The 26411-nt window shown below is 33.4% G+C and overlaps 1 pseudogene across 1 annotated transcript; it reads right to left on the reverse strand.

Moving 5' to 3' along the window:
- Nucleotides 1-10600: 10600 nt before the first annotated feature.
- Nucleotides 10601-25640, reverse strand: LOC147071214 (zinc carboxypeptidase A 1-like; annotated as a pseudogene). Its single transcript, XR_015070843.1, has 6 exons — nucleotides 25508-25640; nucleotides 23578-23858; nucleotides 20774-21158; nucleotides 18940-19024; nucleotides 11438-11515; nucleotides 10601-10870 (listed from the first exon to the last, which is right to left on the reverse strand). The product of XR_015070843.1 is annotated as a zinc carboxypeptidase A 1-like (transcript).
- Between the last annotated feature and the right edge of the window lie 771 nt (nucleotides 25641-26411).

Raw genomic sequence — 26411 nt, forward strand, 5'->3', positions numbered from 1 at the left:
TTGCAAGTCCAGGTTTTCAGATACATTTAAATATAGGTACACCTGACAACTTTCAAAACTCGTGAGTGCCTGGCAAAAATATATGGATAGATTAATTGTGTAAGTATGTACCTACCTATATCTAGACTACTAAGTAAACTAGACATCGCAAACCCGACAAAAAAATACAGTCCTGTTATACCTTTTATGTTATTTAATACGTCATTTTGTTTCCAACCAGTGAGCTGATTTTTTTAATATAAAGATATTTCCGTAATTACTAAGTTTATGTACCTATTTATATATATAGCTAATAATTCTTCTCGATTTGCCGCCCTTCGAGTTACTGCCGCCCCCAAGCGACGCTCAATCTGCTTACCCCCACGGGACGTCACTGTACCTATATAATATATAGATATTTATCAACAGCATCCCTACAAGTAAAGGTCACCGAACGTCACTGCTAAATAGTTAGATGACGAAACAAAATTAAAAGCTTCCATAAGATACTATGCATTTGTATATTCATTGAAAAAAAAATGGTTTGTATTTGTGTACTAAAAAACAATATCTATCTATACACTGTTGCCTTAGCTCAATGAAAACAAATGTTTGACTGACAAATTTTAGGGTGCACTATTTAGTCGGATCTTAACAACCTACCTCCGCCCTTTACGACTAATATATAGGTATATTTCCACCCATTTATAACACACGATGGCTTACATGTCGGCGTATAATGTCGTGGATCCCAGGTTTGAATCCTGGGTCTGGCAAATACAATTAATATTGTTTTTCATCTTATGTTTGGAGTCAAGAGTATGGACCTATTAGGTTGGGCAAGTGGATAATATCCATTTTTTGTAAAAACAAAAATCTATTTCTTTTGTAGTACTGTGGTAGACCATAACTGATCCTATTAGGATCGGACATGGTCAAAAGAAAAAAAAATATATAGATAATTGTTAACATCATTTCAAAATATGTGTTAAAATGTACAAGAAACCGTAAAAATGCAATTACAAATTATAACAGTTCACATTTTTATCAAAAATATTTTTTCGGTTTCTGTTTACTGGAGGCCAGGCGGGAACAGCCCTAATTTTTAAATTTCATGAGTTCAAGAATGATAACTTAACCTAAATTATATTATTATAACTATTTTCAAAATGTGTTTGCCGCTAGCTTCCACTAAATAGTCAAGAACCATATTTTCAATACAATTGCGGCGTTTTGTAGTCCTGTTATCAATCAATCGAAAATTAGTTATACAGTCAATTTTTAGTTATTATTCCATTTTATTTTCAAGGTATCACAGACAAAAAAATAAATAAATATAATACATTTTTCACAGTATTAATACATTATTGATACTAAGGTACTCAACGACCAATTGTTATACGATGATAGTAATTAATGGTATCATTAATTAGTATAGTGGTAATAAAAGTTGATTGCTATTAAGTACCAAACTATCAATAATAATAATTGCAAAATCTATCCCAGTTCGATGATGCCCTCCTCTTCTGCCTCCAAGAACATTTCAACGATGGAGTCCATCACTTCCAAAGCGTTAGGAATGATCTGGTATGGTGGAAGGATCAATCCATAAGTACCAGTATCTCTCATTTCATAGACGTATACGAGTGGAGTATTGAACGTCTCCTTCACCCAATCGGGGCTTCCGCCGCTAGTGGGTTTTTGTCCTTTTATAACTATGAAAAAAATATTATTTTTTTTATTACAATTCTAATTCAACTATTATAATAGGGATAGTGCAAAAGTGTGAACATAACACATAACATACTACTTGAGTGCGACAGAGATATTGCTTATTAACAATTAAATGCGTTAAAGTAAGATGAAATTAACTGGAATGTGGGTATGTATGATATAGGTACACTCAACATATCAATGATTGACTTATATGTGATGAAGCAAACAGTGCATTGTGTTTTGTTTCAACATCAATATTTTATTGCCTTAAAATAAATTAATCGTTAAAAATTATTACACGTAAATACTGTGCAATATAAATGTCTACATTTATATAGACATTGCAATAAGGTTACATTTATTTCTGACAGTTTAATACTTAGGTACGCCATATCAATTCGCGGGCTTTATTCAAAAAAATATTCCACGGAACATTACTACTAACAAAATGTGTCACACTTTTACCAACAATTATTAATAATAAATCTTATATTCTTTTGTTATTCCATGTGTGGGTATTCCATGACAAAATAAATAAAAAAGACTAGTAATTAGATATTATTTACTTCTTATTTGTTCAGCAGTGGTTCCAACCGTGTATTTGGTTTCGTATCCTTTTTTTTTCCTTTTGACCATGTCCAATGCTAATTAGGAATAATATTATCAAATTTTCAAAAAAAATCAAGTAAAATTTATTTATTTTACATATAATGAACATAAAAAATTATAAATTCAAAGCGTTCACGACATGACATAAAATAAGTGTTAATAATTTAAAAAAAATTAAAATACCGAGAAGTGTGAGTTAATAATACAATAGGTAATAAAAATAAGAAAAGAAATAAAATAAAATAATAAAGTAAAAGTAGATGGAAGCACACATAGGGAACTTTGATAGACCCTATCTTAAAAACTTATAAAACAACGTCCACCTAAATTCACCCTCACGTAAGTGGAATATATCAATATCCGAAGCGATTTCATTAAACATGGTTATTGCCCTCCCAATTGGCATTACTAATGGCAGGTTAGTTCTGCAGCGTGAGAGAACAAACAACGGATGCCCTCGATTCCTACGGTAATTATCAGAGACACACAAGCCAACACCACCAAGAATGGCAGAGTTCACATTTACGCCGCGTATAAGTCTGAAAAAATATGTAGCTAAATAAAGATCCCTTCTAAATTTTAAGCTACAGTATGTAAGCATCCCTAAGAGAAAATCAGTTGGATAGAGCCACGGGTAATATCCATACAGCCGAAAGTAAAGGAGTCTCAAAAATTTCTTTTGGAATATCTCCACCATAAGGCTGTACTTCAACTGATGCGGGGGGCCCAAACGATAGACCCACTCTGAAGTCTGCTTCTAACTAATGAGTTATAGAGAATTTTTAGTACCATAACATCCGAAAAGATCCGGGAAGCACGCAAGACAAAGCCCAACATCTTTAGAGCCTTTTTACAAATGGTATCTATATGACCACCAAACATCAGTTTAATGTCAAACGTAATTCCAAGATCTCTTACAGGTGATATTCGCGAGAGAAATCTGCCATGCATCGAATACTGAGAAAATAATACTCTTGAGGCTTTAGTAAACGATAAAACATTGCATTTATCAATATTGAAGTCCAGTTTGTTACGCCTGCCCCAAACTAATATATTATTTATATCAAGTTGGAGTTGACGACAATCGTCCAAGGTGACAACTTCCATAAACAGTTTCAAGTCATCAGTAAACAACATAAACAAAGCATTTTTTATTACCAATGCTATGTCATTTACAAAAATCGTGAACAGCAATGCACCCAAGTTTGAGCCTTGAGGCACACCAGAAAATGTTTCAAATGTCTGTGACTGATAAAGGCCGTACGATACGTATTGTTGATGATTCTTAAAATAACTCGCGAATGATTTGAGAAATCGATCAGATAATCCAATTAGTTGAAGTTTTTCTATTAGAATATCGTGATCGACTCTGTCAAATGCCTTCGAGAAATCATTGTAAGAACAGTCAACCTGGCTGCCTTTATCTAGTACTGACGACACATAATCAGTAAATACCATCAGGTTTGTTTCCGTTGAACAGCCTGCTCTAAATCCATGCTGCTTATTCATTGTAAATACGTGGCGTAAATGTGAACTCTGCCATTCTTGGTGGTGTTGGCTTGTGTGTCTCTGATAATTACCTTAGGAATCGAGGGCATCCGTTGTTTGTTCTCCCACGGTGCAGAACTAACCTGCCATTAGTAATGCCAATTGGGAGGGCAATAACCATGTTTAATGAAATCGCTTCGGATATTGATATATTCCACTTACGTGAGGGTGAATTTAGGTGGACGTTGTTTTTTAAATTCTTAAAATAGTGTCTGCTTAACTCATCCGGTGTACTTCCTTGTACCTATATACTTAATATTTTTTGTATTTACACATTTATACTGTACATAAAACTGTTTTAATAATATATCTTTGTTTCTAAATGTCATGTTGTGAACGTCTTAAACTTATAATTTGTAATGTCCACAATATGTAAAATAAATAAATTGAAATTGAAATTGAATTGAAAATTGTAAATGACTCAATCCTTGGAGAAATTATGGGCCTCCACAGAGTAGAGGTTTGTATTAACACATTTATTTTTTCGAGAAATTGATGTTAGCCACTTGCTCAGCCTATTAGGTCTATGATTTGAGTTTCCCCATCTACACCCGCCACGTATATGCAGCCGCGGTTTGTGCACGGCCGCCTTCCATGACGCTATAAACGTGTCAGAATGAAAAGATTTTAGTGCCACACTTCCTTGTCCCGAAGCGATGCTGCACGGGACTGATGTTGCAACCATGCTTAAAGAAAGAGTTTTAGAAAATAAAAAGAGTCTTGACTTGCTCTGCGCTCATTTATCTGACATAAAGGTGTCCTCTGTACCTGTGTACTAAAACTCTGCCGAAACAGAGGAGTTAGGAGTTGAAAGTGATGAATCTAAGGAGGGATCGGAATTATTCCGTCCTTCAAATGACGCAGCAAATTTTTCAAATGCCTCAAAGTTGGCATTTGTTGATATGAAGTCGGCGTGGCCACTATACTCTGACATCAAACACAAATTGAAAACCAATATTTGTATTTGTCAGACCCAGGATTCGAACATGGGACCCACTACATTATACGCCGACGTGTAAACCGCATCTTGAAATATACATCCATAGAAATATACATATGTTTCAGTGGCAAAGGGTAGGCTCTTAAGATTCAACATAAAAATTTGTCAGTCAAACGTCATTGTTTTCATTGAGCTAAGGCAACAATGTGTAGATAGTATTTGTAAGATTATAAAATTCAATTAAATCGCGCCTAATCCAAACCATAATAGTAGAACTATAAAATATCTAAAATTATGCCATTAAACCAGGGGGGGGCAAACTGCGGCCCGCAAACCTGGGATCCACGACATTATACGCCGACATGTAAGCCATCGTGTGTTATAAATGGGTGGAAATATACCTATATATTAGTCGTAAAGGGCGGAGGTAGGTTGTTAAGATCCGACTAAATAGTGCACCCTAAAATTTGTCAGTCAAACATTTGTTTTCATTGAGCTAAGGCAACAGTGTATAGATAGATATTGTTTTTTAGTACACAAATACAAACCATTTTTTTTTCAATGAATATACAAATGCATAGTATCTTATGGAAGCTTTTAATTTTGTTTCGTCATCTAACTATTTAGCAGTGACGTTCGGTGACCTTTACTTGTAGGGATGCTGTTGATAAATATCTATATATTATATAGGTATCTTACATTTGATACACACGATCTACGTAGGGGTTTGTATATAATTTAATTTTAGTGTGCTATATTGCACTGTTGATTGCTTTGACACAATTAAAACTATATTGACGTACTATTGCAGAGTAAATTATTATATTAGATAAATATTATAACATACTATTTCACGGATTATTTCTGGGATCTTCCACAATTTACAGCATCTATATAATTATACATCCAAAACACATTGTGTTTGTAAGAAATAATTAGAAATAATCCACAAAATGTCATTAAAAGTACATTTTTATCAGAAATATTTTATTCAATATTAATAATATTGTGGTTTGGAAGAATTATTGTAGTATTGGTGAATTACAAGCAAATAATATTCAGGATATCACTTTGTAATAGGTACATCAAATACACAAACCAATTATTATTATGAGATCTCATGCTATTTTTTTGCATGTCTACGTAAACAGAATAATATGTAGGTACATAAAAGTCAAGCTTATAACAGACTGCACAAAGATGGCGGTTATAACTGTGTTTCTTAATTTTGCGAACGCATTATCGTATTTTACATTAATTTATATGGGAAAAATAGTTTCGCTTAACGAGTGTTTCACATTACGAGTAAGATTCTGGAACGAATTATGCTCGTTATGAGAGGTTTCACTGTATTGCCATTTTTTTAAAGTTAAGCCAGCCTAAAATTGTCATGAAAAGTCCAGATGCTGTTTGTATTCTCATATCCCAAATTCTTTAATAGATAATTATATTTTTTAGAGTATCGTGTAATGTCATTGTAATATGCTTAAAAATATAATATAATAATTATATACAATTTATATGAAATATTTTGCTTTGTGCAAGATATATAATATTATTTAAAAGATGGGTTGAAGGGTTGTACAGGAATACAAGTGAGTCATACATAGAATATTCAGACTACCTAGTGAAACACATCACAGAAACATAAAGGAATGAAAAAAAAATCTAAATGACATACTTAATTAATTTATGACCTTACCAGAAATCAAACCTGGTAACCTTTTCCTTATGCATTGGACTACATGGAAAATAATTTGATCTGATTCAACCATATATTCTGCTTTGTATAAAAAAATTTTTGTATTTTATTCCAAAAAATTGTGAATAACCATAATGAAACATGAATTAAATGTTTATCATAGAAGTAAGTAGGTACTGACATGCCATCAAAGGCGGAAATAAGGTTTTGTAGGCCTAAAAATGCGGCTCTTGGACTCCTTGTCAATTAACAGTAGGTACAGGAAAACTTATGACGTATCACTTGGTTATCTAGCGGGATATTTTGTTTTCTGCTTCAGAATAAACCCCCCGTTTGTGTTCTTGAGACTAGGAACATGACACGTGGTTGAATGGTAAAGGAATAGTATGATAGATGAAGAATGGTATTCGGCTTTTGTCTCTTGTTTAACTGGATAAAAATGTAAAATGTTATAAATTAATGTATGTGATTTCAAGTGTAAAGTATCGCCTAAGACAGGTGGGCCAAACTATTTGGATGGAGAGCCAAATTCAAGAATTCAAAATAAGCGGCGGGCCGCAAGTAAAATAACATTTTTAGATATGCACTAATTATTATCACGAAAAATAAACATTACAAAAAAATTAATGAGAAAAATGAAACTGTTGTACATTTTTTTAAATTGAGGTGTTAATTTTGTAGTTGATATTCTCAAAACTGCTTGTAAATGGGCATCGGAGATATTTGATCGTCAAGAATTTTTATTGAGGTTCATGATCGAAAATGTTTGTTCACATAATAGGTTGATCCAAAAACAACGAACTTTTTTCTTGCATAATCTGTAAGTTGGTCGAGTTTTTCTGAATTAAGGGCATAAAATTTGGAGATTTCTTCACGACGATACAATTCTCTTAAATCAGTGTCACACTGCAGATCAATAATCTCAAGTTGTAGCTCTGTCGGTACACATCAACATTTATATCTATTGAATCATCAATATCTATTGAAAATGGATCGCGTACTATTGCTAAACTTGTCTCAATTTTTCGGAAGTCACCAAATCTTTGTGAAAAATCGTCATTCAGAGCTTTAATAATTTTACCATATTCTTAAAATTTATATTCTGGTATATTCAGCAACTTCAAAGTTGGAAAGTGATCCACGTTGTTATTCGATATTTGTCGAAGGAATAACTTCAGTTTTAATTGAAATCCAATCAAACTTTTTACCATATCATGGGCTTGTATTTTTTTTCCTTGCAACGCGGAGTTAAAAGTATTTAAATGTGTCACGATGTCCAGAGAAAATGCAATATCACAAATCCAGTCATTATCAGCTAATTCGGGGAAATCTGTAATATTCTTCATTTCAAAAAATTAAATAATATTCGCTTTTATATCCCAAACTCTCCGAAGCACTTTTCCCAAGCTAAGCCAACGAATTTGACTATGATAATGAATATCTGTATACTCAGACTCAATATCTTGAAGAAAACTAATGAATTGTCTGTGGTTCAGGCCCCTCGATCGTATTAAATTTACGAGTTTTATAACGCAAGATGAGACGTGTTCAACTTTTAAAACATTTTTACACAATATTTGTTGATGTATAATACAATGAATTGTAATTGAATTATAATCTGGATAGTTTTCGCAAATTTTATCCCGAATTTACTTTAACGCTCCTATATTTTTACCCGTCAAACTTGGCGCTCCATCAGTTGTTACGCTTACCATCTTTTTCCATGGTAAATTATATTTTGTTAAACATTTTTCAAATTTTTTAAATATATCGGCTCCTGTTGTTTGGCCTTTAAGACATTCCATCGAAAGAAGCTCTTCATAAATTTCAAATTTAGAGTACGAAATACGAGTACGTATGAAAATCAATAACTGTGCAGTATCCTTTCGATCGTTGCTTTCGTCGAGAGCTATCGAGTACCATTTATCGATTCTAGTATTGATTGTAATTGCTCGTTTAAATTTTTATCGATATCTTCAATTCTTCTTTCTACGGTTCGCCGAGATAAGCTTATCTTCTCAAATTTGTGTTTAATGTCAGGGCATATAATTTCACAAGCTTCAATCATACATTCTTTAATATAGTCTTCATCACAAAACAGTTTGTTGCTTTTTGCAAATATATGTGACATAACAAAACCTGCCTCTGTAGTAGCTTCTTCTTCATTTTTTTTGTCGGGTAAACACATTTTGTTGACTGTTTTTTTTTAATCAATCCATCAGCTTTTGTCATTTTTGCTTCCTGAGTTAAATTAACACCATATTCGCAATGTTTAGTAATGAAATGCCTTTTAACATTGTACTCTTTCATTACTGATACACTCTCCTGGAAAATAAGACAAATAGCCATTTTATTTACGTTAGCAAAAAAAAATTTCGTTTTCCACTCTTCATTGAACACGCGATGCTCATCGGTAATTTTTCGCTTTTTATTCATTTTATAAAAGGGTGTAAATATTATTCGTATCCCTACTAATGCAAACACGAGCACCCAACTCAACGTGAAATAATCAACTGCAGGATGACTGTATCGGGATTTGGTCGACTTGAAGCTTGACAAGTCTAAACTTGTAAAGACCTACTATTCCAACCAAGAGCAATGTGACGTCATGAGGCCCCGATTGTTTATAAGTTTCAGCCTATTGTGGCATCAAGTAATGGCGAGTGTTGACAGGTCAGAAAATGCGATATTAGAAAATAAGTTCACGCCATGGTTCATCACTGATGTGTTCCGAAATGTACATCCAGAGCGAGATTACAATTCGAAATTTCTTTTCATTCATTCCCAAACGATGTTCAACGTAGAAAATAGTGGTTACATAGTATAAGACGAGACGCAATGAAGACGTACTGAGATAATACATTTACGAAACAACAAATTCTTAAAATTTTAATCTATTGTCAATATTTTTTTTAAAAGTTATTCGTAATCAGAAGTAGGTACAATTAATGATGGCGGGCCGCAGTTTGCCCCCCCTGGCCTAAGAACCATTATAAATTTATATGTACTGGGATTTATGGAAGGTTGTGCTGTGTATAAGGGAAGAGCGGAACGTGTAATTAGATTTTAAATTATCTTTAGTATCAATTTTATATGTAAGATTTAGCAACTAAGAATGTAAAATATAAGTTTGTACCGGAACACCAGAGAGGAATACAAACAGGAATATGTGGCATTGCGAAAGGGACGGAAGATTGTCGGCACAAAATGTCCTAATATTAAGTTAACTTAAGAATATACACATTGGTTGGAGTAACCTTCAGTTGGTTTGACAATGTTTAGTAATTTAAAAGCATTCCCGGTAATTGTCCTTCAAAGGTCGCCGAATAAACGGCGTTTCACGGTTTTGACATCGTTTTCACGACCTCACCAAGAACGGGGAAGCGACTTCAAAAAAAAATAGTTACTCAGTCCCTATGCGAGATATGAGATTCAGGTTTCAACTAAATTAAATAGGTGATGTATGGCCTACGCGATAGACACTTCAATTCATGCATTGGGCAAGTGGATAATATCCATTTTTTGTAAAAACAAAAATCTATTTCTTTTGTAGTACTGTGGTAGACCATAACTGATCCTATTAGGATCGGACATGGTCAAAAGAAAAAAAAATATATAGATAATTGTTAACATCATTTCAAAATATGTGTTAAAATGTACAAGAAACCGTAAAAATGCAATTACAAATTATAACAGTTCACATTTTTATCAAAAATATTTTTTCGGTTTCTGTTTACTGGAGGCCAGGCGGGAACAGCCCTAATTTTTAAATTTCATGAGTTCAAGAATGATAACTTAACCTAAATTATATTATTATAACTATTTTCAAAATGTGTTTGCCGCTAGCTTCCACTAAATAGTCAAGAACCATATTTTCAATACAATTGCGGCGTTTTGTAGTCCTGTTATCAATCAATCGAAAATTAGTTATACAGTCAATTTTTAGTTATTATTCCATTTTATTTTCAAGGTATCACAGACAAAAAAATAAATAAATATAATACATTTTTCACAGTATTAATACATTATTGATACTAAGGTACTCAACGACCAATTGTTATACGATGATAGTAATTAATGGTATCATTAATTAGTATAGTGGTAATAAAAGTTGATTGCTATTAAGTACCAAACTATCAATAATAATAATTGCAAAATCTATCCCAGTTCGATGATGCCCTCCTCTTCTGCCTCCAAGAACATTTCAACGATGGAGTCCATCACTTCCAAAGCGTTAGGAATGATCTGGTATGGTGGAAGGATCAATCCATAAGTACCAGTATCTCTCATTTCATAGACGTATACGAGTGGAGTATTGAACGTCTCCTTCACCCAATCGGGGCTTCCGCCGCTAGTGGGTTTTTGTCCTTTTATAACTATGAAAAAAATATTATTTTTTTTATTACAATTCTAATTCAACTATTATAATAGGGATAGTGCAAAAGTGTGAACATAACACATAACATACTACTTGAGTGCGACAGAGATATTGCTTATTAACAATTAAATGCGTTAAAGTAAGATGAAATTAACTGGAATGTGGGTATGTATGATATAGGTACACTCAACATATCAATGATTGACTTATATGTGATGAAGCAAACAGTGCATTGTGTTTTGTTTCAACATCAATATTTTATTGCCTTAAAATAAATTAATCGTTAAAAATTATTACACGTAAATACTGTGCAATATAAATGTCTACATTTATATAGACATTGCAATAAGGTTACATTTATTTCTGACAGTTTAATACTTAGGTACGCCATATCAATTCGCGGGCTTTATTCAAAAAAATATTCCACGGAACATTACTACTAACAAAATGTGTCACACTTTTACCAACAATTATTAATAATAAATCTTATATTCTTTTGTTATTCCATGTGTGGGTATTCCATGACAAAATAAATAAAAAAGACTAGTAATTAGATATTATTTACTTCTTATTTGTTCAGCAGTGGTTCCAACCGTGTATTTGGTTTCGTATCCTTTTTTTTTCCTTTTGACCATGTCCAATGCTAATTAGGAATAATATTATCAAATTTTCAAAAAAAATCAAGTAAAATTTATTTATTTTACATATAATGAACATAAAAAATTATAAATTCAAAGCGTTCACGACATGACATAAAATAAGTGTTAATAATTTAAAAAAAATTAAAATACCGAGAAGTGTGAGTTAATAATACAATAGGTAATAAAAATAAGAAAAGAAATAAAATAAAATAATAAAGTAAAAGTAGATGGAAGCACACATAGGGAACTTTGATAGACCCTATCTTAAAAACTTATAAAACAACGTCCACCTAAATTCACCCTCACGTAAGTGGAATATATCAATATCCGAAGCGATTTCATTAAACATGGTTATTGCCCTCCCAATTGGCATTACTAATGGCAGGTTAGTTCTGCAGCGTGAGAGAACAAACAACGGATGCCCTCGATTCCTACGGTAATTATCAGAGACACACAAGCCAACACCACCAAGAATGGCAGAGTTCACATTTACGCCGCGTATAAGTCTGAAAAAATATGTAGCTAAATAAAGATCCCTTCTAAATTTTAAGCTACAGTATGTAAGCATCCCTAAGAGAAAATCAGTTGGATAGAGCCACGGGTAATATCCATACAGCCGAAAGTAAAGGAGTCTCAAAAATTTCTTTTGGAATATCTCCACCATAAGGCTGTACTTCAACTGATGCGGGGGGCCCAAACGATAGACCCACTCTGAAGTCTGCTTCTAACTAATGAGTTATAGAGAATTTTTAGTACCATAACATCCGAAAAGATCCGGGAAGCACGCAAGACAAAGCCCAACATCTTTAGAGCCTTTTTACAAATGGTATCTATATGACCACCAAACATCAGTTTAATGTCAAACGTAATTCCAAGATCTCTTACAGGTGATATTCGCGAGAGAAATCTGCCATGCATCGAATACTGAGAAAATAATACTCTTGAGGCTTTAGTAAACGATAAAACATTGCATTTATCAATATTGAAGTCCAGTTTGTTACGCCTGCCCCAAACTAATATATTATTTATATCAAGTTGGAGTTGACGACAATCGTCCAAGGTGACAACTTCCATAAACAGTTTCAAGTCATCAGTAAACAACATAAACAAAGCATTTTTTATTACCAATGCTATGTCATTTACAAAAATCGTGAACAGCAATGCACCCAAGTTTGAGCCTTGAGGCACACCAGAAAATGTTTCAAATGTCTGTGACTGATAAAGGCCGTACGATACGTATTGTTGATGATTCTTAAAATAACTCGCGAATGATTTGAGAAATCGATCAGATAATCCAATTAGTTGAAGTTTTTCTATTAGAATATCGTGATCGACTCTGTCAAATGCCTTCGAGAAATCATTGTAAGAACAGTCAACCTGGCTGCCTTTATCTAGTACTGACGACACATAATCAGTAAATACCATCAGGTTTGTTTCCGTTGAACAGCCTGCTCTAAATCCATGCTGCTTATTCATTGTAAATACGTGGCGTAAATGTGAACTCTGCCATTCTTGGTGGTGTTGGCTTGTGTGTCTCTGATAATTACCTTAGGAATCGAGGGCATCCGTTGTTTGTTCTCCCACGGTGCAGAACTAACCTGCCATTAGTAATGCCAATTGGGAGGGCAATAACCATGTTTAATGAAATCGCTTCGGATATTGATATATTCCACTTACGTGAGGGTGAATTTAGGTGGACGTTGTTTTTTAAATTCTTAAAATAGTGTCTGCTTAACTCATCCGGTGTACTTCCTTGTACCTATATACTTAATATTTTTTGTATTTACACATTTATACTGTACATAAAACTGTTTTAATAATATATCTTTGTTTCTAAATGTCATGTTGTGAACGTCTTAAACTTATAATTTGTAATGTCCACAATATGTAAAATAAATAAATTGAAATTGAAATTGAATTGAAAATTGTAAATGACTCAATCCTTGGAGAAATTATGGGCCTCCACAGAGTAGAGGTTTGTATTAACACATTTATTTTTTCGAGAAATTGATGTTAGCCACTTGCTCAGCCTATTAGGTCTATGATTTGAGTTTCCCCATCTACACCCGCCACGTATATGCAGCCGCGGTTTGTGCACGGCCGCCTTCCATGACGCTATAAACGTGTCAGAATGAAAAGATTTTAGTGCCACACTTCCTTGTCCCGAAGCGATGCTGCACGGGACTGATGTTGCAACCATGCTTAAAGAAAGAGTTTTAGAAAATAAAAAGAGTCTTGACTTGCTCTGCGCTCATTTATCTGACATAAAGGTGTCCTCTGTACCTGTGTACTAAAACTCTGCCGAAACAGAGGAGTTAGGAGTTGAAAGTGATGAATCTAAGGAGGGATCGGAATTATTCCGTCCTTCAAATGACGCAGCAAATTTTTCAAATGCCTCAAAGTTGGCATTTGTTGATATGAAGTCGGCGTGGCCACTATACTCTGACATCAAACACAAATTGAAAACCAATATTTGTATTTGTCAGACCCAGGATTCGAACATGGGACCCACTACATTATACGCCGACGTGTAAACCGCATCTTGAAATATACATCCATAGAAATATACATATGTTTCAGTGGCAAAGGGTAGGCTCTTAAGATTCAACATAAAAATTTGTCAGTCAAACGTCATTGTTTTCATTGAGCTAAGGCAACAATGTGTAGATAGTATTTGTAAGATTATAAAATTCAATTAAATCGCGCCTAATCCAAACCATAATAGTAGAACTATAAAATATCTAAAATTATGCCATTAAACCAGGGGGGGGCAAACTGCGGCCCGCGGGCCGCATGTGGCCCGCCGGGTATTTTTTTGCGGCCCGCCATCATTAATTGTACTTCTGATTACGAATAACTTTTTTATAATTTTTTAAGAAATATTGACAATAAATTAAAATTTGAAGAATTTGTTGCTTCGTAAATGTGTTATCTCAGTAGGTACGTCTTCCTTGCGTCTCGTCTCACACTATGTAACCAATATTTTCAACGTTGAACATCGTGACATATTTAAATACTTTTAACTCCGCGTTGCAAGGAAAAAAAATATATGCCCATGATATGGTAAAAAGTTTGATTGGATTTCAATTAAAACTCAAGTTAATCCTTCGACAAATATCGAATAACAACGTGGACCACTTTCCAACTTTGAAGTTGCTGAATATACCAGAATATAAATTTGAATAATATGGTAAAATTATTAAAGCTCTGAATGACGATTTTTCACAAAGATTTGGTGACTTCCAAAAAATTGAGACAAGTTTAGCAATAGTAAGCAATCCATTTTCAATAGATATTGATAGTGTACCGCATGGCCCCCACAAGGGGGGAGCTGACAGGGCTCTAGCCTAGGGGCCCGGGCTCAGGGGGGGCCCAGCGTGACGGGTCGACCAGATAAATGAGATAAACACACATCTTAATTTTGCTCTAATAGCAAAAAAAAGTCGCCTGCGGCGCTAGCTTACTTCGAACTTATTACCATTTTAAAACATATAGTTGTTGGGACGTGTTGAGAAATACTGTGTTAAAAAATCGCTAAATTACACTGAATTTTATTTGACCTCGAACACCATTTGAAAAACAATACTGGAGAGCGTCAGACTGCCTTTAACCATAGCGATAGGTAGGGGGCCCGCCCAAGACCCTGGCTTCGGGGCCCGCGTCAAGATGTGAAGGGCATGGTGTACCGACAGAGCTACAACTTAAGATTATTGATCTGCAGTGTGACACTGATTTAAGAGAATTGCATCGTCGTGAAGAAATCTCCAAATTTTACAAGGCCCTTAATTCAGACAAATTCGACCAATTTAAAGATTATGCAAGAAAAATGTTCGTTATTTTTGGATCAACCTATATATGTGAACAACCATTTTCGATCATGAACCTCAATAAAAATTCTTTACGATCAAATATCTCCGATGCCCATTTACAAGCCGTTTTGAGAATATCAACTACAAAATTAACACCTGAATTTAAAAAATGTTAAAAAAAAACAGTTTCGTTCTTCTAATTAATGTTTATTTTTCGTGATAATAAATAGTGTATATCTAAAAATGGTATTTTACTTGCGGCCCGCCACTCATTTTGAATTCTTGAATTTGGCCCTCCATCCAAAAAGTTTGCCCCCCCCCCCTGCATTAAACCATACATAATATTAGATATTTTATAGATAGAAGAATAATTTTTATTGATTATGGTTTGGTATAGGCCATGGGTGGCCAACCTTTTTCAGCAGCCGGGCCAGATTCTAAAAATGAGATTTCCTACCGGGCCGCACAACCGATTTTATTTTATTATATAAAACAAAAAAGAAATATATATTATATATATTAATAAAATAAAGCAAAATTGATAATCAAACATATTTATTAGAGTAAACTTTAATAAACAAAAATTAACAAAATAATATAAAAATAATAACTTTTAGTGAGAAGTTTGATTTTTTGTGGCAGAACATCGATAGCGAGTGAGGTTGTTCCTACACGCAAACAGTTTTCCAAATGCACATCAGTGATTTGTATTCTCACTCGGGATTTGATATGCTTCATCCGATTAAAAAGCTGTTCACACGTGTAAGTATTTCAAAATAGCGAAATCATCATTAGAGCATGTTTGTAAAATGCAGGATATTTCTATTTGTCCAAATATGTTTTGTAAAACTCTTCCAAACCTACCTGCAACCGCAACATATTTCACAATGTTCCATTTGTAAATTTCCCGGTAATAAATTCACGTCTACGGAGAATGGCGTTGCAAATTGTGCTTTTTAAAATCTTGAAATCGGTTTTTGAATACAAGGTTCAAGTCGGATATCAACGAAGCGTATTTAACCGCCGCTCTCTGTGTCACGTCTGGTTGCAATAACAATGTAAGAAAGTGAGTGAAGATTCACTGCTCCGCAGGCCACAAGTTGACACCCAGCGGGCCGCAGGTTGGCCACCCATGGTATAGGCAGAGTTTAATGAATAAAAAGCCTGCTGTAATATTATGAATTCTTAATTCAATGAGAACGAAAAGTATGACTGAAAAGGTGTCCACTATTTCTGTCAGATCGCCCATAGCATACCTAAACTATTCTAGTTTGGTTTAGGCAAAGCTTAATTGAATTTGAAAACTAACCAGCACCATCTGAAAAATGTATTTTTTTAATTCAATGAAAAGTATAACTTACTGACAAGAGTGTAGTATGCACTATTTATATCGAATCTAAAAAGTCTACCTCTACCCTTCGCCGCTGATATTTATATAATACCAGCGAGTACCCGGCATGCATTGCAATGCCACTCAAAGAAATAAAGTATTTTTGTTTTAATTTTGTTTATTGAAGTGCTTTTGGATACACAATATTTTTTGTTTTTCCGTCTGGTGCGTACACGAATAAATCAGAAGGTTTTCCAACGCGTGAGCAGGCCACATACAGCTGTCACTGTGAGAAGCATAGATTTTCCAAATTTGGTATGGGAACGTATACGAATAGAAGAAGAAGAAGATAGTTGTACTAATTCAGAAACCTTTGTGGGTGTGCGCACAACAACTGGCGAAAGTTTCATCGCAATCAGATGAATGGTATAAGAACCATATTATGAATAAATGAAGATAGAATGAAGAAGAATAAGATGAAGAATAATTACTGACTGAAGCGTTTCTTATGTTTCGTTGATATTGGTAACTGGCGTTTATGGTTTGAGGCAAGGTTCCAATAATAGGGACTTACCCTTGATTCCTAGTCAGCGACACGGTTTTTTTTAGGTCAAGAGAATTTTAATCCTAACGTACTTGCACAAGTGCTAATAAATAGTTAATCAAGTAATTATTTGTTTTATTCAATGAATAAAAATATATTGAAATAATTACAAGATAAAAATAACTTTTTACATACCACGTTTTTAAGTTTTCTGTTGAATCATATAAACTTGACAATTCTATGTATTAATAATTTAGGACAAATAAGTCAATTGTCAACAAATCATTTTTTTGCTATTTTGCAACAAACAAACAAATATAGAATACTGAAATGTCATTTTGATTTTCATAGTAACGCACGTCTATATTAATAATTTAGTTGCAAGAACCACCCCCTTAGCAACCAATAATAGTGGATTGGATTACGGATTTCTTCCGAAATAACCTTTCATACAAAACAGAATTAACTGAAAATTAATTCAATTCTAATTAAAGATGGCTAAAAGTATTAAAAGAATGCATTGGCATCGTCTTCTGATATATTCAAAAAGTTTCAAATGTCTAGCTAGTCGGAAAGTTAGTTAAAAATCTATCGCAAGATTTGTACTGGATAAACAACCACCGGACAAACAAGAATACGAGCTAAGAAAAACGTGGTAAAATAAATTAAACTATGGCGAGAAGCATCTTACCCTTTCGAGCAGAATAATTATTTCTGTCAAATCAGTTAAGGGTGCATGTGCAGAAACTTGTAAATTGAAGTGCAGACCTAAGTTAAGTTTTTAGTGTCAACTTATAATTAATGAAAATTTCTGGAAAGGGGGAGACAATGCCAAGCAGCAACATTTTGTAATGGGTCATGTCTCTGAGGTGTTTCCTAAATACCGATGGGTGACGGTAGGCGAAACCAAATGACAAACCAATTTGGCATACCTACTATAATTTTATTAAACTTAGGACGGTCAAGTGATAAAGTTATGTAAATTATTCATTATGAACACTTTGATGTTAGAGATACATTTATTAGAAACTCGCGTAGTAAGCTTATGGGTCAAACTGGTGCCAAACACCAAAATCACATTGGATTGACTCCAGATGTGAAGTCGAACATAAGAGACCATATTAATTTATTTCCCCATATTCATACACACTACACAAAATGCAATACACCAAAGGAATTCTTAGATAGCGGATACGGGTTTGGGTCGAAATCCCGAAGGCCGAAATCCCGAATTAATGCCGAAATCCCGAAAGCCGAAATCCATTTGTTCTACAAAAAATGGTTTTTGTCTCTCTTGTAAAATTTACGCAATTCAAGATAAGTGTTGAGATTGCGCAATTATTGCTGTTTGTTTTTTTATTATTTTTCGGGATTTCGGCCTACGGGATTCTGGCCATTCGGGATTTTGGCCATTCGGGATTAAAGCATTCGGGATTTCGGCTTATGGGATTTAGGCATTCGGGATTTCGGCATTCAGGATTTCAGCCTTCGGGATTTCGTCCGGCACCTAGCGGATACAATTTTATAAATGCAAAAAGACCATATTATAATATGCTAAAATAAGGCTCCAACATCATATTTAACGAAATTTGTATTGAGAATAATTTTAAATGATTTATTTTTATGCTGAAAACAAAAAAAAAATCGTAACATAATGCAGTATTTAACTTTCAATTAATTTTCTCGTTACTGTAAAAATGGAGATGTAATTGTTTTGAATTGGATGATCGAATGTTGGCTTACCGCTCCAGTGAGAATCCCAGTTCCTATTGGGGTCAGCTCCAAAGCAGTTTCCGTATTGTGTCCTTGTTTTGCGCCACATTCGGTCCTATAACAATGTAAAAAAGTTTTTTTACATAATAATCTGTAAAGTATTTTTTTCTTATTTTTATTCACCGTCTATCTATAGTAAAATTTTGATTGGCCTGTTACCACAATTATGAAAAAAATATGCTTTCATCATAACATAACGCTTACACGAGCTATCCGTAACATAGTATAGAAAATGAGATGAAAAACGCACATATTTCAACAAACGAACTTACCACATTGTTTTTCTTCAAACATTACAACGTGAAATGCAGAAATAAAAGTATACGCGTATACATAATGAAATAAATATATACAGACAAGATTTGATTTTAATTTTTAAATAAAATACTTACACCCCTCTACCCATACTTTACCTCACCAGTCACCACTCCATGGTTGCTATCTGACAGCTTTAGCGTGAGTTTTTGCAAAACTGTTATTTTTGGAGAGTTTTATCATTACTTCAGAAATATCGAAATAAAAGTTAAAAAACTTTTTGCTAATGATAATAATAATTATAATCTGTAAGTTATGAATAGGGAGCGGATTTATATGCAACAAAAAACATGATTATATGCATGCACGTATGCACTTAAAATCAATAAAATATGCACTAAAACCGAAGAAATATGCAGTTAAAAATTGACATTTTTTGTGTGAAAAATTGTAAATACCCACTTTACCTAATATTACTGACAAAAAATCGAATTTCAACAAAATATGATAGCAGAACAAAAAAACAAACAATGAATATAAAGTTATTTAATTACAATTTTCAAAATAGTTTTTTCATAAGTACAAATAATAAAATAATAAATGCAATGTAAACCAAACATAACTTCAAAAATAAAAACGACACACTTAACTATTCCGAAATACTATTTTCTGTTTTTTGCCTGAAAAAAAATGCAATATTTTTTTCAATATCTCTGGCATCAAATTTTTCCGCATCGGTATCTTGTTTATATGCGGAAAACGACCTCTCAACGTCCACATATGTGATTGGGCAAACTTTAAATAAAAGTGCCCTAGTTAAATTCACTTTTTCTGACAAATCCACGACTCGGAGATGGCATTAAAAATGCAAGTGCATCTAAACTATCTTCCTTATTAGCATAGTTATATTTCGATAAATTAATTAAAAAAAACTAAATTATAAATTCAAAAACTCTAAAATATGCAATTATTTATGAAATATGCACTAATGTCTCAAATATGCTCTAACGTCTCAAATATGCGTTTATATTATGCACAATAAAATTTATTTTTGGATTCTGTGTCTTTCAAAACATATTTCTGTGCAACTCTCATAGCTGTGCATACACCCTAACAAAACATGCACTGGCATATAAATCCGGGCCCTAGTTATGAATAATTAATATTTCAATTATAAAAGAACAAAAAAATGGACATTTTTTTTAATGTACTATATTTTTATTTTATGCGAAGTATCAAAGAAAAGTTTGAAACGCTGATATTACTAAAGAAAAATATTTTTATATTATGGATAAAACTTCAATTGTATCATTAATATTGATAATATCAGACGAGTATGTTTTTTCAGGATGTGTCTTGCTTCTTACTGAGGAATTTCTACTATTTTTACATACCTCAACGTACTTCCCTAATATAGAATTAACTTTTGATAATATACTTAAATATAGCTGAGAGAATTTATTTATAAGAGCATCAGTAGAGTTTGTCAGCGGTAGATCAAATATTTTAGTGGTGAATATTATATAATAAATTATAAGCAAATACTAACCTTATGGTGGCTGTAAACATATCCATCAGGGTTGGTAACTGGGAAGATATACCAGTCAAAGCTGTCAGCGATCTTCCTGAATGTCGGACGAGTGCTGGTCAACAGCTGATTAGCCAGAAAAGTGACAGTAGCTGGTGAGATCCATTCACGAGCGTGGATTCCTCCTTCGATGAAAACTCCCCTCTTTTTTCTGGTGTTGAAAGAGATTTTGACACCCCTGATGCTTCTCTTATCGTATGTCGATCCTCCGATGACAGCGGACACTTTATCGGGGTATTTATTGGCCAAGTCTTTCAACCATGCGTTGATATCGTCGAGGTTTTAATACATGTCCCACTTCATACCATCGAGAGCATAGCTTCCAACGACTTCAGCGTCCATGTTTCTATTGAACAATACAATTAAATATATTTTTCAGACATTCTTTCGAATGATGGAATAAACAACCAGTACTTGGAAAACTGAGGGCAAACAATAATGTGAGGCGTCTAATTCCAAAAAGCGATAAGTCCACATTTGGCCACAATCGCGAAAAAAATAAGCACGTATTCTTTGTATAATTTTACACAATATGTATTGATCTATAAATTCCAAAACGCAACAAAACCCTACGAAAAAAATATGTTATGTTTAGATTTATTACAAAAAGCGCCAAGTCCGTGTTTCATACTATAAAGCTTGGTTGATTTAGCGCGTGTTTAAGTCAGCTAATAATGGAACGTTCATTATTGGAAATGGCGCCTCCCATGCTGTAGCATCCGGTAAACTCGTGACAGTGCCACGGATATACGTGCCTTATGCAGGATAAATTAAAAAGTGTGGTTCAAGTGGCGCTACGTCCAATTTTATTTTGCCTATATTTATTACATTCAAAAGTTTATCGGCTGAAACAAATTGCCATTTGGTTCTAATTTTGACATATAATACAACAGAAAAAGTTATCTCATGTTAAAACAAATAATTGAAGCTTGAAACATAAAAACGTTGTTTCCCGCAAATATCAAATTGTGGGCTTGTCGCTTTTTGTAATTAGACGCCTCATATTATTATCTTCTTTGCAAAGCAATATAAAACCAAATTTCTGAATGCTAATCAACCTGTAATAAGTATGTAGCAAAGACGTGTGAACCGATGTATGATTGTAATCGCGATTAATTTACGCAGTTTGATTTTTATTTTTAATTATCTACCTTTAGCGCACCTTGTGGTTCATCATAGCAGCGGCCATCACAACTGTTTTAGGACTTTTTATACATGATAAATGGTTATAAGGATCAGTATTTGTCTTTTGACCGTATTAGCAAGCATTTATGATTCAAAATGTAAATTCCCGGGGGTTATTTTTATGGCACAGTAGAGTGTTGTAATATCTAACCTCTTTTAATAAGTAAGTTAAAAATCAATACCATAATTATTGTGTTTAACTATCATATTATAAATCTGCATTGTTGAATATGGAAATTATACTGGCTTCATAGTCTTGGTCTATATGTGACTGGCCTTTGAATCCATACTATTTTAATTTCGTGATTTCGTTTAGTTATAGTACCACTACATAATATAAACCATTGGCGAACATATCCAACTAACATGATACCTTTTCTCAGACAAGCTGTCATCCACTTTAAGAAATCGTTTTCGGGAGTTCTTAGTATGCGTAGGTATTAGCATAGTTTATTCATTCGATAGTTGTATGTATGATTTCGCCATAATTGATTTGGCGTCTAGATTTTTACGAAAGCACTCGGGAGTTGTTCGTTTTAACTATCATTTTTGTGTGTTGCTATAACGGAATTCACTCAAACCATGGCATTAAATTGCGATTTCCTACGGTAGTGCTAGTCATTGCTCAAATTTAAATCCAATGGATAACATGTTCAAATAAAGATTCTTGTTCATATTCATTAATGTATTGCCATTTTCCTCAATACGAAACAATCAACACTTTTTACAGTTTACCATAATAGTGCATTAAAAGTAGGTGAGTATTATTACCAATAACTAGAAATACAATCAAAGTTTATAGTTTTTTATGCCACAGTCCGACTATATAGAAGGCCCTGAATTCACAAAACAGCGCATAAAAAAGTTTTACCACTAAAACTAAATTACCTTAAATTTTATTATTACCTAAGCAGTACATGACTGTAGTACTTTAAATCACATTGACTGCAGACTAGATAAATACTTTTTAATTACCACATCTAAATAGCATGCCAATTATATCGAATGGCCACCTGGTCGTTACCTTTAGCGTCCAATGTATTTTTAATTACCGCATTTAAATAGCATGCTAATTATATCGAATGGCCACCTGGTCGTTACCTTTAGCGACCAATGTATTAAGTCAGCGCTTATTTTTCCAGCTTGAAAAAAACATAAATTTGTCGATGAGAATTAAAATATTTTGTTACAAATAAATAAATATTATTGCCACAACACATGTTGATATTGATATAAAAGAAATTGTTGCTCAACAACTAAGACCACAATGCACCTATTAAATAATAATCTCATTTTGTGTACGTCTTGAATTTAGATTTGTTATGTCCACAATGTTTTGTATTTTTTAAATAAATAAATAACTTATAAGTACGTATAAGTATAATCTTTGTTTTGTAAACTTAATTAATTTATGATGAATAAAAAATTTTACAAAAAAAAAAATACATTAACACCTAACTTAAAAATATTATTGTTTTTTATTTGTTATTTTTGATTTTGTATAAAAAAATAACTTCAATTTCCATTAACTGACTTTTTATTCAAGTCAAAATATAAACAATCACAAAATCTTAACTTACTCTTGAACATTTTTGATGTGAACCTTGGCTTCCATGCTGGTGGCTTCCATGGCTGCGACGAAAGCCTCCTGCTCCTGAGGCTGAACCATCACATCGACAGGATTGCCGACTGTGTTAACTCCGGTCCAGAAGTCCAGATGTCCAACAGTCTCCATCTGCCTGAGAAGCTCATGCTGCTTCTGAGTTGTGGGGTTCATGCGGTACACTTTGAACCCATCGAACCGCTTTCTGTCAGCGGCTACGATCGCGACGATTAACGCCGCGACCAGGAAGATATTCATCTGTTGGAAGAAAGTGATTTTTTTTAAATAATGGTGATGCAGTTGAAAGTGAAGATAGTACATAATATCGACCAGCAAACTATGCAGGTACATGGAAAAACTTCTTATGCATATTTGTATGTAAGTTACGAAAACAAGACAGTGTGCGATAGGAAAATGGTAATAAATCTCAATCAACTACTTCTCAGGCTTTAAGAAGTTAAATGTATTGTCAACTGTGTGTGAAAACTCTTATAATTTATATTATTTTCTATTTTAATAATTTACTCACTCTTTATATTATTTTTCCATAAGTACATAATATATTCATTATGACATATATTGACCAATATTGGACATTAAAATAATTTTAAAATTTTTGAGACTACCTCATATATTGTGCCCCCTTCAAACCAACCCGCCTTGCACCATAACACGAAATCCTACATTTAGATGTAAAGCATAAGCAACTATTTATGCTTGGGAATATCTCAGGGGCAGATACCCAAGACTGAGTTCGCCACGCACCCAAGTGTGCTTTGATGAGTTTACAGTGCCTTAATTTATTAAAAAAGTACTAATGGAAAATAAAAGCACGATGAACTAATAATATAAATAATTCTAGTTAATTTATGTATAAATAGAAAACAAAGCTCAAAAAATACGGACATACATACCTCCTGTTCCTTAAGCCTCAATTACATTGAGCTTCTTTACGAGCTGTTTATTGGCGAATTTACAATCTGTCTATAAAGTCGCCCAGTGTAATCATCGAATAAGCTAATAAGCAGGTTGTAAACACTCTACCGAGAAAAGTTGAAAGCCGGTCAACTTTACACGTTACACGCCGGCGTATGGGCCTACTGCGTCTGCGCAGTACCAACCTCCCGGTAAAAAAACGAACTACGTTCTGTCAAAATAGTCACTGGCTTGTGGCTTCTCAGCGAATGTAAAGTTTTGTGTGTAATCATCAAATCGCAGTAGCTGAATCGCCCGCTTTTAAATTCGCCAATAAACAGCTCGTAAAGAAGCTCAATGTAATTGAGGATTTACGCGCAAAAATATAATAAAAATAAATAAAATATATGGCTTCCGCATTTATATCTTAATAATCTGACTGAATAAAGTGACTGGAACAGTAAAGTTATAAATGTAAATGCACTCAAATTATGCAACAAGCGTTGATTTTCTTATACTTCGAAATGCAACGTGTATGGGCAATATATGTAAATATCACAGATTATGTGATATTCACGTACTTTCCGATTGATTTATTAATTTATATTTGTATGTAAATGTAAGGCATAGTACGAGTACCTAGTATACAATACAAGTGATGGTAAAAATATAGTACACGTTATTGAGAATAATTATTCATATTGAACAAAACAATTCACCCGCCATCTCATTATTATAATACTAGGCGCCAGGTGCCAATCATTGCGAGTTCTTAAATTATTCTGTTAATAAGTTAGGGTTTTTTTTTTGACTTTTCAGGTATAAATTATTTATTTAAATTAATAACTTTCTGTTATGTCGCTTATTTTAATTAAATTATTTTTTTAATTTATTGAATTCCTAAATTTAATACACATAAATGTTTGTGAATTTATTATTATAGAGGGCTATCGATAAGATAGGCCTCTGAGGTAATTTTGTCAGTAAATTACCTTATTTTAGGGAAGATCGGCATGTGATGGCACTCGATTATTGAAACAGATACTTAGATAGGATATTAAGTTTATTTCACTTCAGGAACAGTATAACAGTTTACTCACAGTGATGGCAAAGAATTAAAAATAATGTATGAAATGTACCTATGCACTTATACATAGTTATTAATTAGTCAACCACAATGTATCGGAAGTTTTTACATATATCTATATTTAAAATATTTAATTTAATTGTGGTTTCCTGTATAAAAATTTATTTGGGAAAAATGTTCGGCAATTAATAATTTGAACAATATTTTTTTTCCTGTGATAAGAGAGGATGTTGTGGTTTTTTTATTAACCCTCAATTTGGTAAAGATGTCAAAATTTAAATTTGAATGTTATGACTGTTTTATTGGTTTTCGAAAATAGATCACGAAAAAATAGAAAACAAAATCTGCTATTTTCAGATTTTCAGATAAACAATGTTTACGAGAGTGAACATTGCTAAAACTACGGAATATAGCATCTAATTTCAAATGTTTTGAATCGGATATAATCTTGAAAAAATTCACACAATCAGAGGTATAATCTTCTTCTTATTATTATTCATATTACTTCTTCTTCTTGAACGTACACTCATGGCTGATGATCGTGAACACATTTGAATTTCGTCATCGTTTGAGCGACCTAGACTTTCCATCCTTCTCGATCTTCCGCTTCTCTCAGGGCACAATGGATGGTGCCCCCAGTCAGCTCTTTCACTTGGTCGCTCCAGCGCGCAGACGCTCTTCCTTTGTTTCGCCTTCTCTGGAGGCCTCCCAAAACCACTAGTCTCTCCAGGTTGTCCGGTCCGCGCCTGACAACATGTCTAAAAAAACTGCAGAATTCGTCTCAGACATATTGCCGAGAGCCGTTCCTT

Source organism: Rhyacophila brunnea, unplaced genomic scaffold, assembly GCF_057557595.1.
Source record: "Rhyacophila brunnea isolate RB1 unplaced genomic scaffold, BYU_Rbru_1.0 scaffold_20, whole genome shotgun sequence".
NCBI classification, from domain to species: domain Eukaryota; kingdom Metazoa; phylum Arthropoda; class Insecta; order Trichoptera; family Rhyacophilidae; genus Rhyacophila; species Rhyacophila brunnea.